General features: G+C 35.6%; 1 pseudogene; it reads right to left on the bottom strand.

Annotated features, from left to right (window-relative positions):
* Positions 1-1,873: 1,873 nt before the first annotated feature.
* On the bottom strand, positions 1,874-3,712 carry LOC149183203 (cation-chloride cotransporter 1 pseudogene; annotated as a pseudogene).
* Positions 3,713-5,903: the final 2,191 nt, after the last annotated feature.

Here is a 5,903-nt window from a genome sequence, read left to right as displayed (position 1 = left end):
ACTTGAGATCTATATCCCGAATAATAAAGTTTGAATTCCTTCATGCATACTGTTCTTCCTTGATCACCTGTGCTCTGATACCATGTAGAATTTTCTCTACAAATCAGATAGCTCACTAATATCATGTAGAAATTTCACCTGCAGATCCAACTGATATATGCAATGACCTAAAGCATAATACTAGATCTATATTTACCATAAACTTTGTGGAATATTAATTGAACATGAGAAACATCAAGCATGAACACATATAACTGATAAGAAGGAATCAATCACACATAACATAGAATATATAACTAGGGAAAGCACTAGCACAAAACCCCAACACTATATTATCAATCAAGTGGAAATCCTCAACAACATACAAAAAGAATCAGCTCAAAAGCTATCTCGCTCTCTCTGTACTTTGATGATGAAGCTCATGGACTACCTATCCCTGTTTATACACGCTGCACCTCAGGTCGAAGCTCCTGTTTCCTTGCCCATGCAAGGAATACTTACTAGAAATATCCTAGCATCTGATAGTACACTGTCCCGCATCTGATCTCGACTGCGCCTCTGACAGAACTAACATGCATCAGTTATCCATGAGTGAATACGTAGTTATCTAAAAATAATATTTGTCACATGCATGCAAGCATTAACAAAATATATCTTATTATTTTAACAACTTCTTAAAATAATCTAACTGGACTTGACTAAGTCAACTAATCCTCTCAATATAGAACTAAACCTTATCTCCTTTAATCAAGGGATAAATTCCTAAATCAAGAGAGAAAATAATTGCATGATCTCACAAAGACTTCAAGTTTAATTTTCCATAACTAATTAACTCATGGAGAATTAATTAATTAATATTCCAAACTACTGATAAGACCAAATTCGAATTTACTTCCTATAGATAGACCATGGACTGCTATAAATAGGAAGGGACCCAAAAATGATATTTTTAGAAGATGCTATTTTTAGCAGTTTCACCTCTCACCCAAGGTGGCCAAAATGCTCATTGGCCAAATTGTTATTTTTAGCAGTTCTATTTTTAGCACTTTCTAAATTTAGCATTTCTTGTTGCACATTTTTCAACAACATCTAACAAAGGATGGATTCTGCAAATATAACCACTACATTTAACAACAAAATCATTGTGAAAGGAGCATCGTGCATGGATGGATTCCTAACACCTCTCTTAGATAATGTTGTAACAAGAATCAGTAGAAAAAACAAAGTATGTAAGTGAATTTACAAGAAAAACATGTTAGACATTAAACACCGTGATGGATCCCAAATCTAAAGGGTAGAAATTGCTCCATTAAAAATAACATTCAGAAAAATCTTTACACAATCCAAAGTAGCCTCTCTTTGCTGCAAAATCGAACCCCCCCATTTACATCTCAAAATAATCCCATATATATACAATATATATGGAAATAAAATTAATAAAATATAAAATAATATTATGCTAAAAAATATGACCAATTAATTTGCAACTAAAACTCCAAACTATCTCAAGAACCATGAGAAATAGTTGTTTGAAAACGCAAATTTAGTGAATATTGGGAGAGTGAATTAATATCCCTGTATCTACTCCTTTAAGTGAGGAATCATATTCCACAAAATCTTCCCTTTAACTATCACCTTTCACCTGCCTACACGAATTTTGGAGTTGGTTGATCAACCTGCTGATCTTGTTCCCCCAAAAAATGGATCTAAAGATCCTCTTGCTGATTTTGAGGCCATTTGACCAGTTGTTTCCACTTGTTCTCTATATGCTTTGGAAATCTAGAAATGTTGGATTTTGAACACGATTCTCATCAAATGCTCGAGATACTGGGAGTCAACTCCTAGCTGGTAAATATTATGCCACCTTCTTTAATCATACAATGAGCTCCTCCAAAATCTCCATAAGCATCATCCTAATTCCAGTAAGGGAGTGAAACCTAACTATACACTTTCTAGATTTTGAAAATGCATCCATGGCATCTTCCCTGATCTCCATTTCTGTGTCATTGTCCTGTCGACGAGCTTTCCAGGACATAATTGTAACTATAATCACCAGCTGAGGCAACAACAGCATTAAGCCTCCATCCCCAACTATTCAATAAAGGTCGATTGTTCCATATTGTTTTTGATATTCATTAGGCCATTCATCTAAACCTTTGACTATAACTGCTACTTTGTTTGCAATAGTATAGTCATTTATAATGTTGACAAAAGAGAAAGGAATATTTTTAGGTATTTCCTCTCTCGAAATTTCAGGATATCTCATACAAACTATTTTTTTATTTTAGATTAGAAAGACCCATTTTCTTGCATGATACCTTGAAATCCTTGAGATATGCTCTTTACAATAGTAACTTCAATCATTAAGAAGTCGACTAGTTTGTCGAGTTGTCTCAACTTTGTCTCTGTAATTACTTTCAAATATAGACACAAAAATTGCCATTCCATGTCCCTTTTTCGCATAGAATTAGAAAAGTTAGCCAACTTTGGACGAAAAGGAACATCAGGTGGTAGAATTTCCCAAGGCTTACAAAAAATCAATGGGATAGGATACGGTTATTTTGGGTGGACTTGATTCCCTCCGAGAGAATGAAGACTACGCAATGCTAATTGAAAATAAGCACTCTTGAAACCATCATCCCAATTACTTACCTTGCCCCGTATACTGACATAATAATAATTTAAGCTTACTTGTACGAGAGATTTAATTGTAAATTTCCATGATATGAGGAACATTATGACTAAACAAAGAAGAGCACCAACTAGAAAGAAGATCCAGTGGTGGAACTTCCATCGAGGTCGCCAGCTAGGACATTTAATAAAACAAGTAGAAAGCATGAAAGATTAACCCTTCCATAACACAGGAGGAAAAACATGGTGATCACAAGGGAAATGGCATCTACATTTCCAAGGACATGCCAACTAGCACAGATTTAGTGAAGTGGAAAGAGTTGTTTGATGTGGTTCTCTACCATCAATAGTCTTGAAATAGTTTCGTACAGGTAGAATATCATCATTCGCAATTGCAGCAAGCAGTCTTGGCGCTCCTATAAGGCTTTGTAAAGCTGGTTTGAGAGTAGATAGAATGAATAAAATTCACACAACAGCAAGAACTGGCCATCCAACTCTAAGTATCTTTTAAAGATGTTGAACGGTTTGAGCCTGCTATAATTCCAATCACCATGGGAAAAAAAACCCCAAGTAAACCCTCAATGTTCTTGTAAATGATGTCATTTGGAGCAAGAATTTTGGCCTAATTGGTATGTTGGATTCAAAACCTCAATTTCTTTAAAAGTGCTCAATCTTAGGCCAATGATCTCAAAAGAAAAATTTTGATGAGAAGCTAAAAAATGCCAATGAAAATTAGAAACACCAGCAACAAAGAAAGCGCTAAGAATGCAAGAGAAAATTTGTTGATTATGTTTACCCCACCAAAAACAATGAGTCTTAGAACACCAGTGATAAGAACTTCATAGACTTGAAAATCATGTAAATTTGGACTGTTTAAAACCTCGATCTGTGAGCTGGATCTTGATGGAGATAGAGCATCCATTGTTGCACTCTCTTTGAATATTTAAACTCCAAGAATTGCATCCAAGAATGTCTCAACTGCTCCAAGAATATGCATAGAACCAGCAATTGAATTGCCAAAAAGTGTTTGAATTTCAACCTCGATTATGATTCCCACATTTTCTTGTCCACTTGCAATCATTTTAATAGCATGCACTAATTTTATATATGATTGAATAAGCCAAATTGACTATCACTCTCAATCCAATCCAAGCCTTATGCTTGTTACCAGTTCCCGTGCAGTCAAAATTTCCTCTGCAATCTCTATTCGCTGAACCATAACATGAAATGAATAGGATAGAAATAGCCCTAATTGACCATTTCGTCATCAACTCATGAATTCTATCACAGGGGATTTTTGCCAACTATGTCAAATTCATAGTAAATTCTTTTAAATTCTAAATAAACCTTATAACTCTTAGCAGCCTTTGCAATTTCAAAGCTAAAGGCATAAAATGAAATTGAATATGTGACTCCTATGTAGCTTCAGATAGGGGAGTAGATGGTACGAAAATTGACAAAAAATTGGGGATAAATTTTTTCGTCCAGTCTAGTCTAGTTGACAGAATTTGGAAAATGGCTTGCCACTTCCCTATCTAACCACTCACATTGTTCTAAAATAGTCCCATCCACAATAGCTCCAAGAGCAGACTCTCAACCTGGAGGTTGCATAGAAAGGCAGTCATTAAGCCAGCATGTTGTTTTGTCCACTGAAATTCCATTCCTCTTGTCAAATACTAATGAAGGTACTTCATCAGGTACGATAGATCGCTAAAATAGGACACAGAATAGGTGTACATGGAATTTTAATGATATAGGGAAGGAAGAGAAAATAATGAGAAAATAGTATGGAATGACAAAAGAATGGTGAGCTGGCAATAATGAGATAATGGAGTCAATGTGGAGGAATTTATGAAATTATGGTGAGAGCATTGAAAATGAAGCAAGGCTAATGATAATGGTGGAGCGAAGGCAAGAGTATAGTAAAAATATGGCGAGGTGGGCAAGATGTCACATCCAAGTGCTAACATCGGCTCCATATGGGGAAGATAGCTCCAAAGGAGGTGTCTAGAACTACAGATCTCTGGGAACTCATAGATCAATGCCTTCTTATTGGGTATGGAGTCACAAATAGCTGCAACTTGATTTTTACTTTCGAAACCAAACCACTTATACAAAATGAAAACACACACACTGCAAATTATAAACTAGATGTTGAAGGAGATGCTTGCCTAGCAAGCTTATTGCACACTTATCCCACACTAATCTACTACGAAATCACATAATCAAGTGATACTAAAGTGCGAAATCAATCAATCAAGCAGTTGTGGCAATGATGATGCTAGGGAGTGCTTGAACCAAGACACAATTGGAAATGCTGACAGCCATACATGCACACAATGCTTTTGGTTTTGTAAAAGACAATCTGATTTGTCATTCAAACTGAAAAAATATTCCATATATGCAACAACAGGATCATAGAAACTAGACCATGTCTACTGCCCTAACTCCTCAACATATGCTTCCAGCTACAAACTGTCAATGCAAACATCCAAGGGTGGCCTTACCTTTCCTTCCTTCTGCTAAAAAAGGTCCCCAAAGAATGGGACTTGATAGTCTAGATCCTGGGATTGTATTTGGATCTCCAACTCGACAAGATCTTCTTCAATTTTAATGGCAAACTCTTGCAAAAAATCCATCTTAACTTCATGGTTACATTGACAAGATTTTAGATAAGAAGAAAGAGATGAAGCAAAGTTCTCATCTACCTCATCATCTGTGCACATATCTTCCCATTCTCTAAAGCCTTGAATAGAGGCCACCTCTATTTTAAAATCTCCCTCTTTCTCCATCCATGTTTCAAGAATGATACGCAAAAAATCTACAAATGACTTAATAGATCTGATAGGAAAACGTTAAATCCATCTTCTACATTTGCCTTGAAATGAATCAAAGAACAATTTGATGAAGACATCTTCTTTTGTTACTCTAAGAATTTCCACAAATGTTTTAAAATTTTCTATATGTTCAAAAGTCAAAGTCAGATCTTCCCCATTGAATTTAGGGCCATTGCTCAAAATATATGCATCCTTCGGTAATTGATTAGGAAAACTAGGAAGATTAGAAAAATCGATACGTGAATGCCTTGAATAAATAAAAACAACATTTGAGTCCTTCATTTAGCCAGTGGAGCCACCATCAATACTTTGAAACTCAAGATTGAGAACAGTGGAGTTGCTAGGTGGATGTTTCAACCTTCATATGTGTTTGACTGTTGTCCACCATCAGCAATTAGATCTGCAACTTGAACGATCTTTCCCAGAGAAGATCTA

Source organism: Pinus tabuliformis, chromosome 3_2 (assembly GCF_031772625.1).
Source record: "Pinus tabuliformis cultivar Carrire ecotype Pingquan chromosome 3_2, CPIR1, whole genome shotgun sequence".
NCBI classification, from domain to species: Eukaryota; Viridiplantae; Streptophyta; class Pinopsida; order Pinales; family Pinaceae; genus Pinus; species Pinus tabuliformis.
This window is presented reverse-complemented; position numbering and strand designations above follow the sequence as displayed.